Here is a 27,940-nt window from a genome sequence, read left to right on the forward strand (position 1 = left end):
TGAGATAACGCTGAAGAGTGACACTGTTATTTGAAAGCATTTACATATGACATGGACATTTTAATAAATAATTCATCTTAAGTGTAACACGTACATAACATATAAATGTAAATGAGTTCAACATCAGATTTGCAGAATTGTTTTATATTTTAATAGCTGAGCTAAGTCTCCACTGATAAGTCAGAATAATAAAACTGACTTAAATGAGTGGTGGGGGAGTGATGAGAAGGACCGGCGGCCTATGGGAACAGGATTATTTCCAATAACTTTTGAATTTTCCATACTGGATCACAAAAATGGTCAGCAGGGATTCTGTTTTCTATGTGGTTTTTGCAAAACTTTTTCTGCTTTTGACTATTTTTAATCTCTGTTCAGGTCAAGAACATCTCTACCCTATTCCCAGTTCTTCTCCAGAGCTTATCAGTCACTGGTGCTCACAAAATATTTGTTGACTAAACAAATGAAGGAATAAATATGTGAACAGCCTGGGTAGAGTTGATCTCATTTGGGATAATAGATTTAAAACTGGGAAACAGGAGAAACACGACACTTTTTGTGAGTGTTGGTGATAACATTTTCCCTTCCCTCTCACTCTAAATTAATTTTCCAATCTAAAACTTTGCAAACTAAGAAGTAGAAAATTTAAGCCAGAAGTCTGCAAAACGGAAGTCTTCTGTTACTAGTTAGTCCATGCAAAGGTTTGTTTAAGAGGAAGGAAAGATGAATGGATTCACAAGGAGCAGGAAATCTCTTTGAGGAACTTGGTGTCTGATAAAAAGGGACAAAGAGAACAGAATATGTTACCGAAACGCTACAAGCAACTGACAAAACACTATTTTACAAAAATGAAAATGGTCAACGTCTGCATTATTTTGCCTTGTCCAATACCCCTAGTGCTTATTTTCATTCCCAAAGCTTGTTTTGCTGGAAAAAGCTTTTAAATCATAACCAGTTTGTTCCAACCCTGCTAGGTGCTTGGAGGCAAAAGGCACAAACATTTTTGCACAAACATTTCTATAGGTCCACCTTGCTCACAGATGAGTAGATGGGGGATATCTTGACAATACCTATGCAGTTCAAGTCATTTTTGAAACAAGATCTTACACACACACAGTTTTTGAAAAAATACTTTTCTCCATAACAAGGAAAAGACATGGTTCCCCTTATACATGAAATGGGTTCACATACTCAATGTCTCTCTCATCTGTGTATAAGCACGTATTTCTTCTGTCATACATATGTGCACCCAAATAGGAGAAATCAGTTTTGAGTGAAAAAGTCAGAGAACAAAGTGGAATCCCACCTGAAAGGGCATATGATAAGGACACTCATGTTAAATATCTAGGAAAATAGATCAGACCTACTTTTCTGAATTATTTTCCAAGTGCTACCAGAGCCAAGCATATTACCAACATGATCCTATATCTTAATAGTCCTGAGAAATAAATAGTATTATTATTCCCATCTTACTGATAAAATCAAGGGTTTGCAGGACTTACCTGGCAGTCCAGTGGTTAAGACTTCCCTTTCCAGTGCAGAGGGTGCAGGTTTAATCCATGGTTGGGGAGCTAAGATCCACATGCAAAAATCTAAAACATAAAACAGAAACAATATTGAAATGAATTAAATAAAGATTTAAAAATGGTCCACATCAAAAGAAAACAAAAAAGCAAAAATGAATTCTCAAGGAGGTGAAGTAACTTAAAGTGCAAGCCACACAGCGCTAAATAGCATAAATAAGTTGGCCTTGTTCTACTGGAACTCCATTGTTCTTTCCAAAATAGGACAGTGGTTGGTGAACTGTGTTCCATGGGTAGCTGGGCATTTTTGAGTGGATATTGATGGTTTAGATATCACCCCGCTCTCCCCACACACAGTCATACATACACATGTACACACAAGCACACCCTGACAAATATATCTGCTTGACTTCATTTATTTGCCTTTACTTTTTATCAGGGTGAGAGATAGAAAAAGAAGTTATAGATGGAAGGGATGGTATGGTATCTGATCCCATCGAGACCAGAAGGCTGGAAATATTTAAAAGGCAATAGCCATAGGCAGATGGAACTGTATAACTGTGCTTTGGTGGGGAGAAAGATACGTCAGGGACTGGCAGAGAAGACCCTTATGCCCTGCTGTGTTTGGCACCCAGCACTGTTCTGGTGCTCAGGTTAGGGAGCCTGGCTAGGGCCCTGAAATGGTGTTCTTGGTGTGGACATTGAGGGTTTCCTGGTAGCAGTGGCAGGTGCAGACATGGCACTGCCAGCAGCAATGGGAGGCAAAAGAGAAACAAGGCAAACCCATGGGTAAGCATAGGTAAGGAAGAGGGGGCTTTGGAGAGAGGCTGTGGATCTGCACTTACAGATCCACAGATATCTACATGCAGGTGTCTATTACACCTGGAGACTTGGCATTCTGAGGATGGTCCTTGAGGCCCTTCTTCAGAATCAAGGGGGCAGTCCCAACAGGTAGGATTTCTAGGCTCCCTGCCTACTTCAGCCAGAGCCTATTTTCAAGTGTTTTATAAACTGGAATTCCCTGCAATAGGTCGTTTGAAAAAAATATTCTGTTGATTTAGAAATGTAAATTACTGACTATCTCCAACTGCACCTTAAGTTCAATAATTCAGCATACACCCAAACCTCTTTAGCTTACTTAGTCAATGGCCCCAGCACCTATATATCCATCTGTTCATCCAACTGAGTAGCCTCAAAGACATCACCAACTTCTTCCTCTAGCCCACTCCATGAGTCAGCAAACCGATAACATTTAGCTTCCGGAAAACCTCTCAAATCTCCTTTTCCTCTCTCTTCCTCACTGCCCCTTTCTTTTAAAGCCCTTATTATCTCTCACTTGACCATCCCAATAGTCTTCTACCTGGAATGCTCATCTCTATCCTTCCTGCCAAGCTCAAACAGACAAGAGAACTATTTTTAAAATACAAATATGATCATAACATTCTCATATTTTGAAGTCTTCATTGTGAAAAAACACGTGGCATGACATATGAAACCCTTCACACTCTACCCTAACCTTCCAACACAAACATGAGCACTATTGATGTAAACCCAGTCCTTTAGTTGCAAGAATTATGGCTGATAAAACAGGAAAGGTATTTACGACAGGATATATCAAGGAGTTTACAAAAATTTGGGGTGGAGGAACCAGACTCAGAAAAGGCAGAAAGAAAGGGAGGCAAAGCAGAAAAACCACAGCCCAAAGCAGACTACACAGCCAAGGGAGTCGAGACTGCCATTCTTGCCACCATAGAACAATGGTCCTGTGCTTTGAGCCACCACTGCAGCTCTCTCTGGACACTGGGTGTGGCACTGGCCCCACAGCCACTGCTTCTGGAAACCATAACCCCAGTGATGCTGTTGACCTCAGAAAGAGTCTCCAGGCGATGTGTTTTTCTGCTTCTCTTTGCTCCATCCGACTGGCAGAGCCGAAGTCAGATATCCATTCCCTGCCAAGAAAAGGGGGAGACAGGAAAGGAAGCAAAAACAAGAGGCATACTTTTCAGCATCATACGGAGAGGCTGGCTATAAAAAGTGGAATCAGATGCTGACAACAAAAAATCAATGTATGCTTGATACATACATTGTATCAAGTACAATGTATGCTTCGGCTGCCTGGGCTATGAAACCTTCTTCAAGAAGGTATGTTCCCTTTTGACTCCTTAAAATTTCTATTGTCAATATTTGAAAAGATGGTTCCCTGTTTCTAATAAGGGTGCATCTATCTGCCCCTGGTCTGATGTTACCTCCTCTGTGAAGTGCTGGCTGGTGCCTTCAGGCAGAGCTGGTGCATCTTTTGTTTGTGGTCATCACACTTAATCGGAGTACTTCTTACAGGGTGTTGTCATTCTGATGTCATTTCACCATTCAATGTCCCATCTCAATAGAGAGTTCCTCTTGGCCGGGACTATGTCTTTATGTCTGTGCCCTCAGAGCCAGGCATTGTGCCTGAGACAAAATAATGTTCTCCATAAAGTCTGTTGAGTAATTTTTGTGGTTCCCCTAGGGAGAATGTGTAGGAGTCTCTGGGTGATCCCTACAAGATGCTGGCCTCAACTGCCAATAGTAGGGGAACCATCTTCTTGCCCAGAAACTGATGGTTTCTGGAACTTTACAAGACAACTGCAAGCTGGAAGGCACTCTTGGCCTGAACATTGCCCACCAGCCTTATAACCAGAACCTCTCAACTGGGTTCTCAGTTTAATATTCGTTACAGTGTGCTCTTTGGCATAATACTAAGGTCACAGCTGTACCAAAGCTTATGTGCAGTTGTTTTATTGGCTAAACCAGTTATAATCTGGGTAATACAGAAACTGTGAAAAGTTTTCCATTATTTCATAGATGAAGGTTAAAGCAATTTCAAAAGTAATCAAATCCTTTTGGGTAGAACTCATACGTGTTATTGTTTAGTCACTCAGTCGTGTCTGACTCTTTGCAGCCCTATGAACTAAAGCCCACCAAGCTCCTCTGTCCATGGGATTTCCCAGACAAGCCTACTGGGGTGGGTTGCCATTTCCTTCTCCAGAGGGTCTTCCCCACCCAGGGATCAAACTTGCATCTCCTGCATTGACAGGCGGATTCTTTACCACCATGCCACCTGGGAAGCCCTGAACTCACACATACTAAAATTTATATTGTCTTCCCTGTGTTATGAAGACAGTAAAGAACTGATTTTCTCTACCTAGATTTCAGATCGCAAATGAGATAAAATTCTTTAAACTCTTTAATGTTGCACAATATATCAGCATAACCATATAAAATTTGATAAATTTCAGCATATAGTATTGCTATTAAATTTCTAAGGGCAGTAAACTTCATAGTAAGTATTAACTCTTTTGATGAATAACATAAATAGAAGATAATATATTCTTTATACTATTAATATTGTCTGAAAGTAACAGAAAGATTTGTGAATAATGTTCATTTGTTCTAGGAATGAGATATGCTACTTGTTATCCACTTAGATGCTAGCCTAAAAGTAACATGATTCTTCAATAAACACCACCGTCAGCCATCAGCTGGATGCCTCCCTGAGGCACTGAGAACTGTTATTGTTGTTCAGGCATTTGAGAGAGAGTGGTGAAAAAACACGGTAAGTATCCCACCAACATGCATCAAGCTTGCAAAAAGGGAAATCAAACTGAAATAGCTACCTGGAGAAAGAACTGAGTACTATACACTGTCATTGAAATGGGAAAATTGTGTAAAGAATAAATACACACAAATTCAGGGGAAAATTGTTCTCTTGTTGTAAGACTCAGTGAGATATTGTTTTTACACATACGGAAACTTATTTTTCATTTCACAACTTACAGCTTTCTTTCATCAATGTGTTCTGGAAGCTTTGCACTCCAGCAGCCCTCAGAAGTTCATTTTGATAGAATTTCTGGATCTTGGTTTCTTTTATTTATTTATTTACAACTGCATCAGGTCTTGGTTGTGGCACGTGGTCTTCTCTCTAGCTTTGGTGTGCAGAATCCAGAGCACGTGAACTCCATAGCTGTGGCACATGGGCTCTCTAGTTGCGGCTCACAGGCTCAGTAGTTGCAGGCGCACAGGTTCAGTTGCCCCTCAGCATGTGAAATCTTAGTTCCCAGCACAGGGATTGAATCCCTGTCCCCTGCATTGGAAGGTAGTTTCTTAACCACTGGACCACCAAGGAAGTCACTTGACAGTGGTTTTTGAGAAACTTTTTATTCCAAATGGTCTTGCTTGGGTTCTATCATAATATATTGGGCCAGTGTGGGTATGAGACGTATTCTTATGAAACTATAAACATGTACTGTTTGTCCTTCCCTACTTCGTCTCTAAATTCATTCTCTTCCTTATCCTGTTCATGACTTTGGTTCAGTATATCAAGAAATCAAACAATATGTGAGTCTTCAGCCTTAAGAAAAAATATTTAGATTCACCATGACCTAGATAAAGAAACAACAGTGGAAGAAAGAAGTTTTGTTATAAGTTTCAACCAGAGTACATCCACCATTCCTAGGTTAATATTTATTTTGGTATTAGAGAATTATTACTTTGGACCCCTTTCACAACATGAAATCTTTATTACAAACATACAATAACTTTATTTTCATTTAAACTATAAATATCCTTAAAAGTTTACTGATTGTTCAGCTTCTGTGGACTTTTTGAAATATAAAACTCTCACATTAGGTCCTGCCCAAGGAAGAGGCATAAACATGGGAAATGCAACCATGTTGACAATAACTTAGAAAATTAACACCTTGATGGCTTTTTTGATTAAAAATATATTTTAAATAGAAATTAGAGAACATTTATCTCTAATAATTTATTTCTTTACCTTAAATCTCAATCAAAACATTTAAAAAATGTAAAAACAGTGAAGCATACTTGCACATTTCATATTTTCTTGGTACTTCCCTCTTTTCCCAAACTTAAAAAGACTACACTTCTAATACAGATAATTAGAAGAATAAAGTACCAATAAAATTAATCAAATTTGCCATCCAGCCCAGATAATTTTCATGTATGGCCTATGCATTTTTTCTATGAGGCTAAATGTATAAAGTTAATGAAATTCAAATTCAAATTTGATATTTGAAATAATGTTATATTCTGAGATTTCAATCTTTAAACAGTAGAGAACTTTTCAAAATTCAAAAAGAAGTGAAAAAGAAAATTACATTTTGTTCTTGAAGAGTTGCCAGAACTGAAAATGCAAAACAAATTCAGCTTAGCAGTATATTCTGGTTGTATTGTCCAAACTTTAAAAAACTGCTGATCTCAGACAAAAATATATAATTCCCTTCTAATGTCAGATGCTACCTTCTCGGCAGGCTGCCCATAATGGGTTTTCACTTCATTTCCAAGCCCGCCCTGCCAGACCTGCCTCCCACCCCTGTGATGTCCCATGTTCTGACTCTGCTGTGTTGGATAGGGAGCCCTCAGACCGACCAGCTTCATCCTCCATGAGGGCAGACATCTTGGACATTTGTCTGCCATGTTCCCAGATGCTTGGGTTCAAACAAACTATATTTGTGATGGTAACATTTTCCATGGTTACAGGGTTAAAAACACGGCTGGGAGAGGTCTTCCCCCTAGTAAACTGATGACCTCTTCTTAGATTTACACAAAAGGTTTGTTTTTGTTAATATATGACTTAATATCTTCATTTCTTGTAGTGTTCATATTACATATCTTGAAATAAAAAAACAATTTCAACTAAAATGAACTCAAATGTATTTCCTTTCAAAACAGTATCAAGAAATCAGAAACAACTTCAAAATGGTCAGAATCTCATCAGCTTTACTTTTTTTGTTTTTTAAGAAAAATAAAACATTAACACCTCTCTTCCCTGTGGGAAAAAAGGGAGGAGAACATAAATGCTGCATCTTTATCTATATATTAGAATTTTGCTTCTCAGAGTAGATAAACAGCCTAAATGTGTTCACAGCCAGCCCCCTACATATGAACCTTCAAGTTGCAAACTTTCCAAAGATGCGAACATGTCCTTGTATGCCAGTTGTTGTACTGTACTACTGTACTTTCCAAGGTCTGTACTGTAAGATTAAAAATGTTTTCTTTATTTTGTGTGTTTATTTTTATGTATAATTTGTGTGAAGAGTATAACAAACCTATTACAGTACAAATACTAAACAGCCAATTGTGCTAGTTGGGTAACTAGGCTAACTTTGTTGGACTTATGAACAAATTAGACTTATGAATGTGGTCTTGAAACAGAATTCATTTGCATGTAGGGGACTTACTGAATTTTTATAAGAGGAAGGAAATAAAACTGCTGAAGCTATTTTAACTTGTTACATTAACGTATGAGGAAAATATGGCTTAAAAAAAAAAAAAAGCAACACTTATTCAGACTTCTCATAGACATCAGGACCAGGTACTTTATTCCAAGAGCTTCCTTGGTGGCTCAGTGGTAAAGAATCCACCTGCAGTGCAGGAGACGCAGGAGATACAGGTTTGATTTCTGAGTCAGGAAGATCCCCTGGAGGAGAGCATGGCAACCCATTCCAGAATTCTTGCCTGGAGAATCCCAAGGACAGAGAAGCCTGGTGGGCTATAGTCCATGGGGTTGCAAAGAGTCAGACATGACTGAAGTGACTAAGAATGCATACACCTTATACCAAAGGTGATCACCAATTGTCATGCTCACTCTAAGGACTCTGAGGAAACCTATTATGGAGCAATAAGCAGTTGGTTGAGACTTTTAAATTTATTCCAAGCCTTTTAGAATTAACAGTGGTGTAAGATGGTGGAGTAGAAGGAGTGCGCTCATATTCTTGGAGAACTCCAAAACTACAACTCACTGCTGAACAGTTGTCAACAGGAGAATGTTGGATCCCACCAAAAAGAGATACCCCACGTCCACAGGCAAAGGAGAAGCCCCAGTAAGATGGTAGAAGGGGCAAAATTACGTTTAGAATCAAATCCCATACCTGCCAGAGACTCAGTAGGCTCAAACAAAACTTGTGTGCACCAGGACCCAGATACCCCACAGAGACTGAGCCAGAACTCCGTTTGAGTGTCTCCTGCAGATATATGGGTCAGCAGTGGCCTGTTGCAGGGGCAGGGGCTCTGGGTGCAGCAGACCTGGGTATGGCGTAAGCCCTCTTGGAGGAGGTCACCATTAACCCCACCATAGAGCCGCCAGAACTTACACAAGACTGAAGAAACAGACTCTTGGAGGGCACAAACAAAAGCTTATGAACACCAGGACCCAGGAGAAAGGAGCAGTGACCCCACAAGAGATTGACCAAGACTTGCCCATGAGTGTTCAGGAGTCTCCAGTGGAGGCGTGGGTCGGCAGTGGCCTGCTGCAGGTTCAGGGGCACTGAGTGCAGCAGTGTGTGCATGGGGCCTTTTGAAGGAGATTGCCATTATCTTCATTACCTCCACCACAGTTTGGCCTCAGGTCAAACAACAGAGAGAACACAGCTCTGCCAATCAACAGAAAATTGGATTAAAGATTTACTGAGCATGGCCCTGCCCATCAGAACAAGACCCAGTTTCCCCCTCAGTCAGTCTCTCCTATCAGGAAGCTTCCATAAGGCTCTTATCCATCAGACGGCAGACAGAATGAAAACCACAATCACAGAAAACTAACCAAATTGTTCACATGGACTACAGCCTTGTCTAACTCAATGACACTATGAGCCATGCCGTGTAGGGCCAGCCAAGATGGACAGGTCATGGTGGAGAGTTCTGACAAGATGTGGTCCACTGGAGAAGGGATTGGTAAACCACTTCAGTATTCTTGCCTTGAGAACCCCATGAATAGCATGAAAAGGCAAAAAGATAGGACACTGAAAGATGAACTCCCCAGGTCAGTACGTGCCAAATATGCTATTGGAGATCAGTGGAGAAATAACTCCAGAAAGAATGAAGAGACGGACCCAAAGCAAAAACAACATCCAGGTGAGGATGTAACTGCTGATGGAGGTAAAGTCTGATGCAGTAAAGAGCAATATTGTGTAGGAATCTGGAATTTTAGGTTCATGAACCAAGGCAAATTGGAAGTGGTCAAACAGGAGATGGCAAGAGTGAACATTGACATTTTAGGAATCAGTGAACTAAAATGGACTGGAATGGGTGAATTTAAATCAGATGACCATTATATCTACTACTGTGTGCCGGGAGCCAGCTCACGAGAGTCCCACTCATGACAGGGTCATGAGAAAAAGGACTGATTTGAGCAAGGCTTCTCAGGCCTCAGGGATTCTTGGAAGGCTGCCTCAGTGCTCACCTTAAAGATATCTGTCTTTCTGATGTTTACTATAATAAACCTCTTCTTATTTTCTATGACTTAGATAAAAGGCCTTTCCTGATTCCCTTCTAAAAAAGATCATTCTGAAACCTTAAATCAACAAGGCCCCTGAACGGTAGCACCCTAAATAAAATTATCTGGGATATAGAGTATGCTGATCTAAATTCCTTTTGCTAATATATTGGTTTGTTTAATAAATGTACCTGTGCCTTTGAAGCTAATGTGCATAACTGCTCCCTAGTAAAAAAACAGCATTGAGAGCCTCCGCACAGAAAGCCCCCATGGGCACAAAAACCCTTCACAGGAAAAAAGGCTTGTTAGGAAATACAAAAAATATTGCTTTGTGAAACTGTTACTTAATCTGTATTTACTCACTATGTTTTTACTCTTAACATATTTAGCCTATATAATGAAAGCATAATAGTTAGGGATTTATATAAATAGAAGTTTAGCTTTAATACAAATAATAAGACAATTGTTGATTTAACTGATGATTCTTACTTAGAGCTGAATTTCAGCTTGCTGTTCTTTGACTTTATGGAACTACATTCTTTTCTGTTAAGCTCAAGGCATAGAGTAAATTACCAAAAACAGGTTTTACCTTGAAACTTCCTGTTGATGAATTCTTTCCTAATGTGCCCTATACAAAAGTATTCTGATTGATCAACCTTTATCAATAGAGAGTCACAAGGTGTTAGCAGGCCACCAGGCCAGAAGATGATGTAAACAAAATGAGGCTTTTTGTAACTAAAGACATGCAAACGACTTCGATGAGGGTCGAAACTGCTAGCCCATTGAGCTAACTTGATAGGCCCATTAAGATATACCCATTAAGCTAAGTTGGTATGTTCCTTGAGCCAAGTTGGTATGTCCCTTAAGCTGAATCGGTATGTCCCTTAAGCTGAATTGGTATGACTCTATACTTTACATTTGTTTCTATATATCACTAAAAATATAAAAGCTGTCTTAAAAACAAAAAAGTTGGAAGACACTTGGGAGACACTTGGAAACGCTGAGACTCGCTGTGTCTTCTCATTCGTATCGCCGACGTGGTCCATCCTGAGGGAACTCTGGACCCGCTGGAGCTGGACTCCGGCAACTGTGGGCAAGAATCTTTTAGAAGAAATGGAGTAGCCATCATGGTAAACAAAAGAGTCTGAAATGCAGTACTTAGATGCAATCTCAAAAATGACAGAATGATCTCTGTTCATTTCCAAGGCAACCATTCAATATCACAGTAATCCAAGTCTATGGCTCGACCAGTAATGCTGAAGAAGCTGAAGTTGAACAGTTCCATGATGACCTACAAGACCTTCTAGAACTAACATCCAAAAAAGATGTCCTTTTCATTATAGGGGTCTGGAATGCAAAAGTAGGAAGTCAAGAGATACCTGGAGTAACAGGTAAATTTCGCCTTGGAGTACAAAATGAAGCAGGTTAAAGGCTAACAGAGTTTTGCAGAGAGAACACACTGGTCATAGCAAACACCCTCTTTCAACAACACAAGAGAAGACTTTACACATGGACATCACCAGACGGTCAATATCAAAATCATGTTGATTCTATTCTTTGCAGCCAAAGGTGGAGAATCTCTATACAGTCAGCAAAAACAAGACTGGGAGCTGACTGTAGCTCACATCATGAACTCCTTATTGCCAAATTCAGACTTAAATTGAAGAAAGTAGGGAAAACCACTACAACATTCAGGTACGACCTAAATCAAATCCTTAACAATCATGCAGTGGAAGTGACAAATAGATTCAAGGGATTAGATCTGATAGACAGAGTGCCTGAAGAACTATGAATGGAGGTTTCTGACATTGTACAATAGGCAGTAATCAAGACCATCCCCAAGAAAAAGAAAGCAAAAACACAAAATGGTTGTCTGAGGAGGCCTTAAAAGTAGCTGAGAAAAGAAGAGAAGAGCGAGGCAAAGGAGAAAAGCAAATACATACCCATTAGAATGCAGACTTCCAAGAATAGCAAGGAGAGATAAGAAAGCCTTCCTCAGTGATTAATGCAAAGAAAGAGAGGAAAACAGTAGAATGGGAAAGACTAGATATCTCTTCAAGAAAATTAGAGATACCAAGGGAACATTTCATGCAAAGATGGGCACAATAAAGGACAGAAATGGTATGGACTAACAGAAGCAGAAGATATTATGAAGAGGTGGCAAGAATATACAGAACTATACAAAACCGATATTCATGACCCAGATAACCATGATGGTGTCATCACTCACCTAGAGTCAGAGATCCTGGAATGCGAAGTCAAGTGGGCCTTAGGAAGCATCACTACAAACAAAGCTAGTGGAGATGATGGAGTTCCAGTTGAGCTATTTCAAATCCTGAAAGACAATGCTGTGAAGGTGCTGCACTCAGTATGCCAGCAAATTTGGAAAACTCAGCAGTGGTCATGGGACTGGAAAAGATCAGTTTTCATTCCAATCCCAAAGAAAGGCAATGCCAAACAATGCTCAAACTACCAACAATTGCACTCATCTCACATGCTAGAAAAGTAATGCTCAAAATTCTCCAAGCCAGGCTTCAACAGTATGTGAATCGTGAAATTTCAGATGTTCAAGTTGGTTTTAGAAAAGGCAAAGGAACCAGAGATCAAATTGCCAACATCCATTGCTCATCAGAAAAGCAAGCGAGTTCCAGAAAAACATCTACTTCTGCTTTATTGACTATGCCAAAGCCTTTGACTGTGTGGATCACAACAAACTGTGGAAAATTCTTAAAGACATGGGAATATGAGACCACCTGACCTGCCTCCTTAGAAATCTATATGTGGGTCAAGAAGCAACAATTAGAACTGGACATGGAACAACAGACTGGTTCCAAATCAGGAAGGAGTACGTCAAGGCTGCATACTGTCATCCTGCTTATTTAACTTATACGCAGAGTACATCATGAGAAATGCTGGGCTGGATGAAGCACAAGCTGGAATCAAGACTGCTGGGAGAAATATCAATAACCTCAGATATGCAGATGACACCACCCTTATGGCAGAAAGTGAAGAAGAACTAAAGAGCCTCTTGATGAAAGTGAAAGAAGAGAGTGAAAAAGTTGGCTTAAGCTCAACATTCAGAAAACTAACATCATGGCATCCGGTCCCATCACATCATGACAAATAGATGGGGAAACAATGGAAACAGTGACTGACTTTATTTTGGGGGGCTCCAAAATCACTGCAGATGGTGATTGCAGCCATGAAATTAAAAGTTGCTTGCTCCGTGGGAGCAAAGTTATGATCAACCTAGACAGCAAAGTAAAAAGCAGAGACATTACTTTTCCAACAAAGGTCCATGTAGTCAAAGCTATGGTTTTTCCAGTAGTCATATATGGATGTGAGAGTTGGACTATAAAGAAAGCTGAGTGCTGAAGAACTGATGCTTTTGAACTGTGGTGTTGGAGAAGACTCATGAGAGTCTCTTGGACTGCAAGGAGATCCAACCAGTCCATCCTAAAGGAAATCAGTCCTGACTATTCATTGGAAGGACTGATGCTGAAGCTGAAATTCCAATATTTTGGCCACCTGATGTCAAGAAATGACTCACTAGAAAAGATCCTGATGCTGGGAAAGATTGCAGGTGGGAGGAGAAGGGGACGACAGAGGATGAGATGGTTTGATGGCATCACTGAAGCGATGGATATGAGTTTGGGTAAGCTTTGGGAGTTGGTGATGGACAGGGAAGCCTGGCATGCTGCGGTCCATGGGGTCCCAAAGAGTCAGACACTACTTAAGCGATTGAACTGAACTTCAGAATTAAGACACAAAATTAAAGAATTTTCCCATTGATGTGCTATTTATCTAGATTAAAAGAAGCAATTTATTCACCCATTTGCCCAGACCCTGGGAGGATACAGAACATGTGGGATGACTCTGAGCAACTGTTGAGCTGATAGAAGAGATTCTACATTTCCCACAGCTCTCATTGTTCTGGACATTTGGTTTTCATTGCTATCCCTGAAATTAGAGAAAGTAATAATGGATCATCACATTTATAGTGTAATTGTAATTATTCCTGCTAGAGATAATGTGCTTTCCCATGCTCAGGCCAAAGGATAATCTATCTATCTAATACACAAGAATGGGCTGGGGGTCGGGGAGGGGCAGCATTACCTCCATAGAAATGACACTCATTTTAGAAAAGTTTTAAGCTATAACTTAAATCATTAGATAATAGAATGGAACCAAGAGACAATCAATCCAATAGTTTTAACCACAAGCTACTGAACATCTATTTGTGCAAAACATTGGTATGACACAAAATTTATTAACAGAATACCTATTCTTAATGAATTTACTATCTGGAAGGAAAAAAAAAGATGCTTGCTTCTTGGAAGGAAAGCTATGACAAACCTAGACAGTGTATTGAAAAGGAGAGACATCACTTTGCTGACAATGGTCTGTATAGTCAAAGCTATGTTTTTCCTGGTAGTCATGTACAGATGTGAGAGTTGGTCTGTAAAGAAGGCTGAATGCTCAAGAATTGAAGCTTTTGAACTGCAGTGATGGAGAAGACTCTTGAGAGTCCCTTGGACAGCAAAGAGATCAAACCAGTCAATCTTACAGGAAATCAATCTTCTATATTCATTAGAAGGACTGATGCTGAAGTTGAAGCTCCAATACTTTGGCCACCTGAAGTGAAGAGCCAACTCATTGGAAAAGACCCTGATGATGGGAAAGATTCAAGGCAAAAGGTGAAGGGGGGCGCAGAGGATAAGATGGTTAGATACTATTACCAACTAGGTGGACATGTATTTGAGCAAACTTGAAGAGGTAGTGGAGGACAGAGGAGCGTGGCATGCTACCGTCCATGGAGTGACAAAGAGTTAGAGATGACTTAGTGACTGAAAAACAAGGAGAAAGAGAAAGAGCAAGTATGCAATAAGTAAATAAATATTTTAAAACATAACATTTCTACTAGAAATATAGGCAAAGAAAAACCATTGTTTCCGACTTGAAGTATCAGAAGGTCACTGAAGGCTTGGATGTGAGCATGAAATAAAGTTGAATTAGATGTTCTTTTCCTTATTATTTGGGTTTCCCTGGTGGCTCAGAGGGTAAAGCATCTGCCTGCAACACGGGAGACCCGGGTTCAATCCCTGGGTCGGGAAGATCCCCTGGAGACGGAAATGGCAACCCACTCCAGTACTCTTGCCTGGAGAATCCCATGGACAGAGGAGTCTGGTAGGCTATAGTCCATGGGGTCACAAAGAGTCGGACACAACTGAGCAACTTTACTTTCACTTTCACTTCCTTATTATGCAATTTTCCCGAAGTTAAATGGATTTTTAATAAGGCAGTGGTGTTATAGAACTAATGCTACTCTTAATATCCTTGATTATTGAATATGGAATAACGCAGATGGTAGATTATTCAGGATTTGTCTACCTTTGCCTTTCACCATGAGAACCAATTCATTGCTCATAAAAGCTCCTGCAGAGAGCAGGGATGGAGTTGACATTCATTTTGGAACTTGTTAGAGGCACTGGTGAAAGGCCTGGTGGAATTGTAGAAACAGTCTCTTTGTATGTTTTTTCTTTCACAGAAACCTTGTTTTCCATCAATGAGATTTATTTGGTGACTAGAAAGTGGTTTGGGTATTTTGACTTTCAGGATAAAGGAGTTCTTCAAAGAGGGACTTCAAGAAAAAAATCAAAATTTTCCCCCACTTAAAAAACTTTTTTCCCGTTTCATATCGAATATTAAGTTATAGTTTTCCTCTTAAGATTTATTATATAATCAAAACCAAAAAAACCTAGATTAAATATTTTTAAACTAACAGAACACACCAGTATTCACACAAGAAGCAGAATCTATTTTCATGTTAAACTTCAGTTCATTCACTCAGTCATGTCTGACTCTCTGCGACCCCATGGACTGAGGCATGCCAGGCCTCCCTGTCCCTCACCAACTCCCAGAGTTTACTCAAATTCATGCCCATTGAGTCAGTGATGCCATCCAACAATTTCATCCTCTGTCATCCCCTTCTCCTCCCGCCTTCAATCTTTCCCAGCATCAGGACCTTTTCCAGTGGGTCAGCTATTCAAATCAGGTGGCCAAAATATTGGGGTTTCAGCCTCAGCATCAGTCCTTCCGATGAATATTCAGGACTGATTTCCTTTAGGATGGACTGGTTGGATCTCCTTGCAGTCCAAGGGACTCTCAAGAGTCTTCTCCAACACCACAGTTCAAAAGCATCAATTCTTCTGCGCTCAGCTTTCTTTATAGTCCAACTCTCACATCCATACATGACTACTGGAAAAACCATAGCCTTGACTAGATGGACTTTTGTTGACAAAGTAACGTCTCTGCTTTTTAATATGCTATCTAGGTTGGACATAACTTTTCTTTCAAGGAGTAAGTGTCTTTTAATTTCATGGCTGCAATCACCATCTGCAGTGATTTTGGACCCAAAAAATAAAGTCGGTCACTGTTTCCACTGTTTCTCCATCTATTTGTCATGATGTGATGGGACCAGATGCCGTGATCTTAGTTTTCTGAATGTTGAGCTTTAAGCCAACTTTTTCACTCTCCTCTTTCACTTTCATCAAGAGGCTCTTCTTCTTCGCTTTCTGCCATAAGGGAGGTGTCATCTGCATATCTGAGGTTAGTGATATTTCTCCTGGCAATCTTGATTCCAGCTTGTGCTTCATCCAGCGTTTCTCATGATGTACTCTGCATATAAGTTAAATAAGCAAGGTGACAATATACAGCCTTGACATACTCCTTTTCCTATTTGGAACCAGTCTATTGTTCCATGTCCAGTTTTAACTGTTGCTTCCTGACCTGCATACAGATTTCTCAAGAGGCAGGTCAGGTGGTCTGGTATTCCCATCTCTTTCAGAATTTTCCACAGTTTGTTGTGATCCACACAGTCAAAGGCTTTGGCATAGTCAATAAGGCAGAAATAGATGTTTTTCTGGAACTCTCTTGCTTTTTCGATGATCCAGCAGATGTTGGCAATTTGATCTCTGGTTCCTCTGCCTTTTCTAAAACCAGTTTGAACATCTGGAAGTTCACGTATTGTTGAAGCCTGGCTTGGAGAGTTTTGAGCATAACTTTGCTAGCATGTGATATCAGTGCAATTGTGTGGTCATTTGAGCATTCTTTGGCATTGCCTTTGGGATTGGAATGAAAACTGACCTTTTCCAGTCCTGTGGCCACTGCTGAATTTTCCAAATTTGCTGGCATATCGAGTGCAGCACTTTCACAGCATCATCTTTGAGGATTTGAAATAGCTCAACTGGAGTTCCATCACCTCCACTTGCTTTGTTCATAGTGATGCTTCCTATGGCCCACATGACTTCGCATCCCACAATGTCTGGCTCTAGGTGAGTGATCACACCATCGTGATTATCTGGGTCATGAAGATCTTTTTTGTACAGTTCTTCTATGTATTCTTACCAGCTCTTTTTAATACCTTCTGCTTCTGTTAGGTCCATACCATTTCTGTCCTTTATTGAGCCCATCTTTACATGAAATATTCCCTTGGTATCTCAAATTTTCTTGAAGAGATCTCTAGTCTTTCCCATTCCTTTGTTTCCCTCTATTTCTTTGCACTGATCACTGAGGAAGGCTTTCTTATCTCTCCTTGCTATTCTTTCAAACTCTGCATGTTAAACGTTAAAATTGAAGGACTCTAAATTTAATAAAGAATCAAGCAAATATGAGCAACAAAAAATTTTTTTAAAAAACTTTTTTAAATAGAAAGAATGACTTTAAAACAATTACTTTTATCAAGAAAGGAGCATGAATTAAAATAATAAAATCTGTGAAAACTTCTGATGTTCCAGATTCTAATCTGCTTCCCTCAAATACCACATACCCATGATCTCTGTATGCAAAAAGAATAATTTCAGATAGAAGCAGTACGGAGGTTTCCAGAATTGAGCCACTGAAAGACGAGTGATGAAACCCAGTAAGATAGAATTGACTCAAAAAAGAGGACAGAAATGAGGTGAGGAACAATTGCATGGACATCACTGAAGTCTAAGTTCTGGCTGTTAAAACTACTAATCCATAAAAATTTATTTCTCTGTGAGTCACAGACTTCTGTTTTAATTACTTATTAGGCTTTTTAATAGTTGCTAGGCCTCTGGGACTCCAAAAGACAAAAGAAAAATGTCTTTTATACACTATATTGGAAAGCCAGAACCAATACTCTGTGCTTAGTCACTCAGTCATGTCCAACTCTTTGTGACTCCATGGACTGTAGTCTGCTAGGCTCCTCTGTCCATGGGGATTTTCCAGGCAAGAATACTGGAGTGGGTTGCCATGGCCTCTTCCAGGGGATCTTCCCAACTCAGGGATCAAACCCAGCTCTCCCGCATTGCAGGCTGATTCTTGACCATCTCAGCCACCAGGGAAGCCCAAACCAATAGTAATGGTGATAATATTAGATAATAAATCACTGTTTACCACATACACCATAGGAGGTGCTTCATGAAAAACAACAGGACCACTAACATACATTGAGTATTATGACATACAATCACTGATGAAAATTTTTACATGCTTTAACTCATGTATTTCTCACAACACTATGGTATAGACTATGGTTGTATTTGTTGGATCAATGAGGAGTTTGGGATGGATAGTGTCACATTTTAATCCAGATTTCTTGTACAAGTCAAATACAATTTCTCTCAACCACAAATTTGATTGTCCAATGTCAATTCATGTGCCACAGTATTTTTTAACCTCCCTTTTAAAATAGTGGTAAAATACACATAACATGACATTTATTATCCTAACCTTTTTAAGGGTACAGTTCAGTAGTGAATACATGCACATTGTTGTGCAACCATTAGAGCTTTTTTCAAATCCTGAAAAATTGAAATCCCATTACCCATTCAATAATCCACAGGCCCACCATTTTCATTCTGTCTGCATGCATCCGTCTATGCTAGACACCTCACAGAAGCGGATTCACACGGTTTTTGTCTTTTTGTGATTCATTTCATATGTCACAGAATTTTTGGAAACATACAAAACTATGCTCATGCAAAAATGTTAACGATCATTTTATAAGGAGGCTTTTTATTATGACTACTCACCAAAAGAGCAATGACAACTGATAACTTGTGTTTTTATGACACCAATGAAAATTATTTTAACTTACTGATTTTTTGCATTTTTAATAATTTGCCTAGGGCAATAAAAGTTTTAAATTAACAAATGCTACCTATGACAGACAATACATAGTGATAGTAGATACTTAAAATAAAATTTACTATCAATAAGATATTTGATACATTGTGCATTGTTAGTGTGAAATGAAAATATCTCCTCCATATCAATAAACAAGAAATGTCAGCCATCAGCTATTTCTGGCCTCCAAATGTGAATAAGGGCTCCCACAACTGCAATCCAGAGGATGCTGCCACCCTCCATGGTGACTGCTGAAGGGCTGGGGGAATGGAAGAAGCAAGGTGAGCAAGGAAACAGAGCAAAGGTGTGTAAGAAAGGAATGAATTCAGTGAGCCCAGAGGTTTGCATCTTCGCATACACAGAATGCTAAATTCCTTAACTTGATACCTGGTCTTTGATGTTCAGATTGCCTGCTCTTTTTGTTGCAAACTTAGTTTCTCAAATGCAAAGTTCATGAGACAGACTTTACTTTGTTTTATGAAGTCAATGCTATGTGCACTAACAAATGTACTTCTAAACATGCCTAACGGAGAAGGCACTGGCGACCCACTCCAGTACTCTTGCCTGGAAAATCCCATGGACAGAGGAGCCTGGGAGGCTGCGTCCATGGGGTCGCAAAGAGTCAGACGAGACTGAGTGACTTCACCTTCACTTTTCACCTTCATGTATTGGAGAAGGAAATGGCACCCCACTCCAGTGTTCTTGCCTGGAGAATCCCAGGGACGGGGGAGCCCGGTGGGCTGCCATCTATGGGGTTGCACAGAGTCGGACACGACTGACGTGGCTTAGCAGCAGCAGCAGCAGCAGCAAACATGTCTAAGCTTTAATTTTGTTTATTTTCTTCCTTTTTCATAAGTGAGATACTTCTTTTGTCAATTATAGACCCCAGAAACCTAGCTGAAATTAAACATTGCATATTCCCAAGACAAGGAGTCATCAATATTTGCATTTAAAATTTTATTCTTAAACTAAAACTTGAGAGCATCAGAGGCAAATAAGAGCTTCATGCTCTTGTAACTTATCAGATAATTTTATTGTTAAGAATTATTTTTCTTTCTGTACAATGACATTAAGTAGATTTTGGTTTTTCTTTTGTAAAAAGCCTTCTAAGAATGTTACAGTTCAGATTTCAATCAAGTTTTTTTTCAGCAAAGCTCAAATTTTCTGTTCAACATTGTTCTTTCATGACCTCTGATGGTGAAAACGTAAACTGACATTACAAATACCAACAGAAATAATACCACAAATTCCATTTATTTTGTTAGTGAAGCTCCTTTCCCTTCTTTTCATATTTATTTACCTTGAAAATGTAATGGTATCAATTATTCAATAATCTAGAAAGTGTTGCACAAGTTCATACCACTTCAAAGCATAAGAAACTCCTCTTATTCAGTCTATAAATCTCTAAATGCATGTGTGTATTTTATAAAGCAGAGTGAACATTTTAATGATGCAACAACTTACTACTGTGACAACTAGCTCTCAAATGGAAATGGAATAAAGTTTGGATAAGCTGAAACAATTATTTTAATTTTCAAAGTCATCACTCTTCCTAAATCTGTCTATACATGAATAAGGCAGCATGATTGCATATAAAGACCTGAATTATTTGGATTTATTTATTTATTACTTCAACTTAGTTAATAAGATTACTGTCTCAACCTGAGTTACTCCCGAAAAGGTACTTTATCTGGGAATATGACCCCAGAGGGCTAGTGATAAAGTACCAGCCTGCCAATGCAGGAGACTAAAAGACATGGGTTTGATCCCTGGGTTGGGCAGATTCCCTGAAGGGAGGCATGGCAACCCACTTTAGTATTCTTGCCTGGGGAATCCCATGTACAGAGGACCCTGGTAGGCTACAGTCCATGGGGTCACAAAGAGTCGGACACAACTGCAGCAACTTACATACAGGCACATGATCCCAGAGCCCGGGAATAATGAATTAGGGAGTAAAAACAAGCAGGAAGGAAGAACTGAAAAAAGGATGCATTATCAAAATGACTATGGCCAACCTATGCTGGATTCCATAGGCCTTCTAAGAGACTGCAATGAAACCCATGAAATAAATAGAAGGGGGGATTTCCTGGATGCCTAGTGGTTAGGACTCTGCACTTATACTGCCAGGGGCTGGGTTCGACCTATTAAGGGAACTAATCCTGCATGCCTCATGGCTCAGCTGGAAAAAAAAAATAGAGAATGATTTTTCAATGGGCTTTCATCTCTCATAGGGCTTCCCTGGTGGCTCAGATGGTAAAGAATCTGCCTGCAATGCAGGAGACCTGGGTTCGATCCCTGGGTCGGGAAGAACCCCTGGAGAAGGGAATGGCAACCCACTGCAGTAGTCTTGCCTGGAGAATTCCATGGACAGAGAAGAGCCTGTCAGGCTACAGCATGTGAGGTTGCAAAGAGATGGACATGACTGAACAACTAACACTTTCACATTTTTCATCCCTCATAGGTTTAGTGGCCCTTAGACTTTGATTACCACATACCACTTGTACGTTACACATATGTGGTAGTTCAGTGGGCATTCCACACTCACACTTCTCGCCAGAAAACATTCAGAAGAAGCAAGAGGCTCACACCTTGGCCAGAGGTGAGAAACTTTCCAGTGGCACCTGCATGAAGCTGGTCAAAGTCAATGAGAACTGATTGGAGAAACAGTGACTTCAGTAGAATACAGGGCTAAGTGAATTTTAGGTGATGTACAAAGTGGTTGCTGATGCACTAGAACCTTTGCAACACACAGATTCACTTTTTCTCTCTATTGATTCCAAATCTGTCACCAAGTCTCCTGCCAGAGGCTGGCCAGCCACGATTTCTGCAAGAGGGTTTGTGGAACTAGCTACAGTCCCTGCTGCCACAGTTGGTCCCCAAAGCTTGATAGTCATTATCTCCCTTCTCTGCCACTGATTCTAAATTTCTCTCGCCATGACCAGTATCTCAGCTGACCTAAGGTTGCTTGCCTGGAGTGATCCAGACCTTCTTCCTCTAGGTTTGATTTGCTTTGCCTTCATCAGGGCTTCCCTGGGGGCTCAGATGGTAAAGAATCTGCCTGAAATGCAGGAGAGCAGGTTTCAGTCCTTGGGTGGGGACGTTTCTCTGGAGAAGGGGATGGCACTCCACTCCAGTATTCTTGCCTGGAGAATTCCATGTACACAGAAGCCTGGCAGGCTACAGTCCATAGGGTCACAAAGAATCAGACACAACTGAGCGACTAACACTTTCCTTTCACTTTCACTTTTCCTCAGGGCATAGTTGTTGTAAGTGCAATTCATCATTATCACCTGTCACAAAACATGAGGGGATGCATTAGTCAAGCTGTTGGATATTTTTCCCTGCCTCCATCATATGGCAGTGATTCAAACTCTTTGTGTTAATAAGGGTAGGTTACCCTTGCAAATAGGCTTCCCAGGTGGCACTAGTGGTAAAGAATCTGCCTGCTAATGTAGGAGATGCAAGAGATGCGGGTTTGATCCCTGGGTTGGGAAGATCCCCTGGAGAAGGAAATGGCAATCCATTAGAGTACTCTTGCCTGGAGAATCCCATGGACAGAGGAGCCTGGTGGGCTACAGTCCATGAGGTCACAAAGAGTTGGACACAACTGAGTGACTGAGCACGTAGTCTTACAAATGTACTAACATATTAATTCTCTTTTGCTTGATGATCCAGGAGCGAGGAGCCAAATTACTCAAATAAGGAGCCCAAAGTGATCAGGTGATAATTTCTGTGGAACTCTTTTACTTTGACGTCTGGTGGCCCTGATAAATGGCCATAAGGCCCTTTGTGGAAGTGTAGTGAGAATGCTTATAACCAATCTTATTACACATACTTCCTCAAGAGCACTCACCTCCCTTTGAACCCTTGGTAATTAGGTCTATTGAAATTAAATAAATCCAGAAATAGGGTGAAGGATCTGGATTTTCCATTGTGATAGCTGACGTTAGCATTCTGTTCACAAGATCTCCTTGTTACACACTCACACGCACACACACAAACATATGCACACATATCAAGTAATCACTCAATCAGCTTTCCACTTAATCTCATCCCTCACAACACCACGATTTATTAGCTATCAGCACAGATTTCTGCAGGTCAAGGCAACCTCATTGGTATGACATACTTCTGCCCATTTCAGTAATTACAGCCATCTTGCCTTTGATAGTTTTGTATTGCTACTGCCACTGAGAAATCTCATAACCCCACTGATACTGGGGAGACTAGTTCCATAGCAGCATCTCCTGTTAATAAAAACTCTGACCTGTGGAGGACAGAAATCCCCAAGTCCTTTTACACTAATGAATTTCTTCTTGCCTTACTGAAGGGAATGTCCTATGAGTCCTCCTAAGGAGCAAAGTCAGGTGCTAGGCTCTAGCTATCACATAACAAAACTACTCTACCATTCTCATCTCTGTGAGCCTCCTGACATCTTCAATAATACTCTGCCAAAGCAATTTCAGCATCTCTACTTCATCTGCCTATTGGCCATTATCACATTCAGGCTTCAGGGAAACATCCCAGCAGCAAATGACCAGCACCACGTGTTCTCACTTGCACGTTGAACTCCAAGGCATGAGTAAGTGTTCCCACGTCCATAAATCCTTATACAGCCTTATTTTATCCTCCTTATCAGTTCAACACTCCAAAGATCCTCTCCTTCATGTGTTCCCCTGGCTCCTTTCTAGTATGTATAATGTGGGACCTGCACTTTCTGAAAGCCATTTTCTCCCAGAGCAAGGATTATATTTCCGTGCTCAGATTCTGAGGCTTGACCTGAGTCACTGGCACAGAGATGGTGAATGGCGGCAGGGCTGGATCCTGAAGAGGACAAGTGTCATGTTGTGAGTTGCCTTTCTCACATGAGGGCCCTCATGCAGGAGAGCCAATGAGACTGTGCCTTCATTCTCCGTTGCACTTACGCTGAAGAAAATGATGATGTCTTCAAATGCCCATAGAGGTCCTTGCCATTTATGATGCGCTTTGAATTGATTTTGGCTGACCTGAACCAGTTATTTTCTTTATTTCAAATAATTCAAAGAAATCAATAAAAATCCAGCCATCCTTATAATTCCCACTGCCACCGTACCATTCAAGTATAACAGTAAGTATATGAGTCAACTCTCATTTTCCACCTGTACGTCTGCCCAACCAACCTCATATGAGAAACGCAGAGCTGTGTTTCAGTGGTTACCACCAACCCATTTCCCATTAGCAGTGGAATCTTCATTGCCATCTGACTGCTGAGTTACCCAGCTCCTAAATACCATCCTAATGATCCACTTTCCAGGGTTAATCGTGATCTACCCATCTTTCCTAATGTTTGCCTGAAAGCAGAACATGAGACACAGCTTTGCACAAGAGTCATCTATTAATATTCAGGAATGGGTTGCCAAGTAACAGTAGCCATGAACAAAGAGTGACACAGAGAAGGATGAATGTGCTAACAAGTTGGTCTCTGTGGTGAACAACTGGCTCTGGATCACAGAGGACACTCTGGTTAGTCTTATGAAATGAGTATCAGTTCTGTCCAGGGTCAATAAAGGAAAATAATTTGCTCATCAGCTCAAACCCCCATTGATCGAGCTTGGACCTATACAGATTAATTTCCTCACACTTCCAAGCTTCGAGTATTGAGTGCTGAGTGGGTTCCCTCGAGAGTCAGAGGAGCCCCATGGATCAGTAAGCCAGAGGTCCACACTGCAGGCTCCAGGCAGGCACACAGATGAGTTACACCTGTGTGTAGCTAGTGACAGCCTGACTGGAAGTGGTCCCAGCAGCTGCAGCTAGAGTAAAAAATGAGGCCAAGAAGATCTGAGGCTAATAGGTATCTGTGAATGACTGTGAAGGAGGCCTAATTTGCAAAACGCTTCCTAATAAGGATGGGTGAGAAAGGTTCCTAGAAGAAATGAAGGCTAAATTGAAACCTAAACCCCTAAAGAATGAGTAGAGGGCAGCAAGAATTGATAAAGAGGAAACAGATCATTTTCACAGAGAAAGTAGCTTTCTGCATCCCCCAAGGGTTGAGGGAGCTTCTAATGTCTTCTAATCACACCCTACTTCTCCTACAATAGCTGTGCTTGTACAGAACTGCAATTGTCCAGTCACTTGTCTATCTGCTCCACTAGACCAAAGACTCCACCAGGGCAGGGATTATGACTGTCTTCACCCAGTCAGCACTTGTTAGAAACAAAAATATAGACTTAATTGAATTGTCTTTTAGACTGTAAAGAGGTGAAGTAACCCATGTGCAGCTCCTAGCAACTTCAGTGCTAAATAAAACAATAGCTTCTTAAAATCGCTATCATAATGTTATTCAAATCTTTATCATAGGGCACAGTTTCTGGCATGCACACATTTGTATTACAATAAACAACTGCTGAAAGAAAAGTTCAGGCAGGACACGATGAGGTCTTTATGTCTGCCAGCAGCAATGCTTTCAATTGATGCTGATTTTTCTTTTTATATTCTAAATGCTGTCCTCTGAAACGCCAACGTGCTTTGTTTTTGTTTTTCTAGAGGAAGAAATAGAAAAAATAAAGCAAAATTCAAGAAAATAATTGTAAGATGCCGCAATAGAACAGGCGCAAAGGAACAGTGGGAAACCACAGAGATGCTCTGATATACTAACAGGTAGGGCTTGGGGTGTCTGTGTATTTTCAATTTCTTGTCCACTAGATGGTGGAACCGAGTCCCTGTCCTGAAAACAGAGCTCTTTCCTGAAAACAGAGTTTCTTTCACGACGCGCACGCAGGGCGTTGCATATGAAGGAAATCACTCAATATTTTTCAAGGTTTCTTCTTGGAAAGCAGAAGGCTGAATTAACGCGGGAAGAGAAGGTTTGGAAGAGATGAGAAGCGGTGAGAAACGCTGAAATACTAGGACCAGGGGAGCTAAACTACATTTCCCAGGAAGCCACGGGCGGGCCCGCCACACCCCTCAGTCCTGTTCCCGCGCTCACGACCCTGTCGTACATCCACCACCCCAAGGAGCACAGGGAGGGCCGCAGAGTCTCCAATGGTGCAGCAGCAGTGGCTCCCACCCGCCAGACAGTCCTGCTGAGTCACGACCACTCTAACCTGCGCTCGCGGAGGCGAGAAGAGGCAAACTGCAGTCCCTCCGCGCCCGCAAGCCCGGTGACCAGCTTGCATCATGTGACTCCGGAGGCTGGCGGCTGACGTTCGTTACCCTGGCAACTGGCTGCCCCTCACCCCCACCCCTTGGACCTTCCGGGAAAGCGCGGAATTCGGAAGCAAAGGTAGGTGAGGCGTGGATACCTGTTTCCCGCTCTGTTCAGCAGCGTCCAGACTGTGCTCAGACCTGCTTCTTGGGGCCTTGAGTTTCGGGTCACTCCCCACCTCCGCCCCGACTCGACGGCGAGCGCCTTTGTCTTCTCGCGGACGCCAGACTTGCGCTTTCTGCGGCCGGGTACTCGTCGGGCGGGATCCGCCTTTGACCTAGAATTTGGGGCCAAGACCTTAACCGCCGCCACCCTGAACTGAACCGAAATGCTGAAGTGGGGGAGGAGGTGTGATTGCGCAGATTGGCCAAAGTGTTGTCCAAGTCTCCACACCTCTCGCAAGTCTCCACACCTCTCGCCTCTACAAAAGGAAGTTTGGGTCGGAGCTGCTTCAAGGAGTTACAGTCCAGAAGTTGGCGCAGACCCGCCGTTGGATTCATGAGGGGAGACGGGAGAGTTTAGCGTTGCGCATCACCATTGCATAGTTTTTGTTGACCTTCCCTCCCTCTGAAAGATGCTAATTTTTTTCTAACTTGTATACTCCACTTTGTTTTAGGTAGATTCGGAGTCTTAATAACTCAATCCAGAAATTTGTATCTGGAGGCGTCCCCAGTATCAGGAACAGTGTATTTTGCAAAACTTTTAAATATGGATTGATAATTAGCTGAATGATAAAACTGCACAAACTCTGCCTTTTCTTTTGCAGAAGGGAAACAGTCTTTTGAATATGCTAGTTTTTAAAAGTTTTCTTGAGAAGCCCTGGTTTAAGAGATGTTAATACATACACCCACAGAGATATGCATAGATTTAGGAAATATTGTGGAGACCACTTTCTAATAATTAGATATTAAGGATGAAAATGCAATTCTGAACTCTTAAGTATAATGCACACTGTAAAAGCTGCTTGTTAAATCAATTTTATTAATGAATTAGGAATCTCTCATTCAGTTTACTGGTCAATGCTTGTACATATATGCTAAATCATAAGAGAAATGCCTGCGCGGGAGTGGGATCACTGGATCATATGGTAGTTGTAGGGAAAGAGCCAACTAGCCCTAGTGGCTGTGGTCAGGCTCTCTCACCCCACAGCCTCTTGCTCTCACCCCACATTTTGTAAATATATGGTTATGTAAGAGCTGAGATCACTTATAGCAGTGGGCATGCACGTAACCTATATAAGCCCCACCTGAAAAGCCCTTGCCTCTGTATTATGGCCGGGTTATGGCTGGATCTGCTGGGTCAACCACGGCAGAATACACTGCGTCTGCTGTGCCAGTCAGGAGAGACTAAATATGTCTGCAGTTCCTAGGGTTCCTTGAGTTTTCTTCCAGCTTATGGCTGGCGACTTGCCTACCCTGGGTTCAGCGAATGGAACAGTGAGATACAGCAAGACAGTAGTTATATTTTTGGTTTCTAATAAAGACCCTCCATACTGTTCTCCGTAGTGGCCACACCAATTTACATTACCACCAATAGTGTAGGAGGGTTCTCTTTTCTTCATACCCTCTCTAGCATTTAGTGTTGGTAGACTTTTTGATGATGGCCTTTCTGACTAGTATGAGGTGATATCTCGTTATAGTTTTGATTTGCATTTCTCTAATAATTAGTAATGTTGAGCGTCTTTTCATGGGCTTCTTGGCCATCTGTATGTCTTTGGAGAAATGCCTATTTAGGTCTTCTGCCCATCTTTTTATTTTTTTTCCTTCCTTTTTATGTTGAACTGTAAGTGAACAAACACCTGAAACTAACTGTTTT

At 41.0% G+C, this 27,940-nt stretch overlaps 1 protein-coding gene and 1 long non-coding RNA gene across 11 annotated transcripts in view; one reads left to right on the forward strand and one right to left on the reverse strand.

The window, feature by feature from the left end:
• Positions 1–26,107, reverse strand: LOC145521329 (uncharacterized). The gene is made up of 5 exons (XR_014065323.1): positions 26,025–26,107; positions 5,334–5,938; positions 3,386–3,469; positions 1,500–1,589; positions 1–768 (listed from the first exon to the last, which is right to left on the reverse strand). It is a non-coding gene; the product is annotated as an uncharacterized LOC145521329 (long non-coding RNA).
• Positions 24,344–27,940, forward strand: part of CEP162 (centrosomal protein 162) — a 95,228-nt gene continuing 91,631 nt past the window's right edge. For 7 of the 10 annotated variants that reach the window (XM_081529770.1, XM_081529769.1, XM_081529773.1 and 4 more), the window contains exon 1: positions 26,168–26,203. The gene's annotated coding sequence lies outside the window, so the exon portion shown is untranslated. Of the gene's footprint in view, positions 24,445–25,464; positions 25,579–26,167; positions 26,374–27,940 lie in introns of those variants that run through there. The other 3 variants (XM_081529777.1, XM_081529771.1, XM_081529772.1) reach the window with 2 other exon arrangements.

Source organism: Giraffa tippelskirchi, chromosome 9 (assembly GCF_054371585.1).
Source record: "Giraffa tippelskirchi isolate mGirTip1 chromosome 9, T2T-mGirTip1v1.2.pri, whole genome shotgun sequence".
Lineage (NCBI taxonomy): Eukaryota > Metazoa > Chordata > Mammalia > Artiodactyla > Giraffidae > Giraffa > Giraffa tippelskirchi.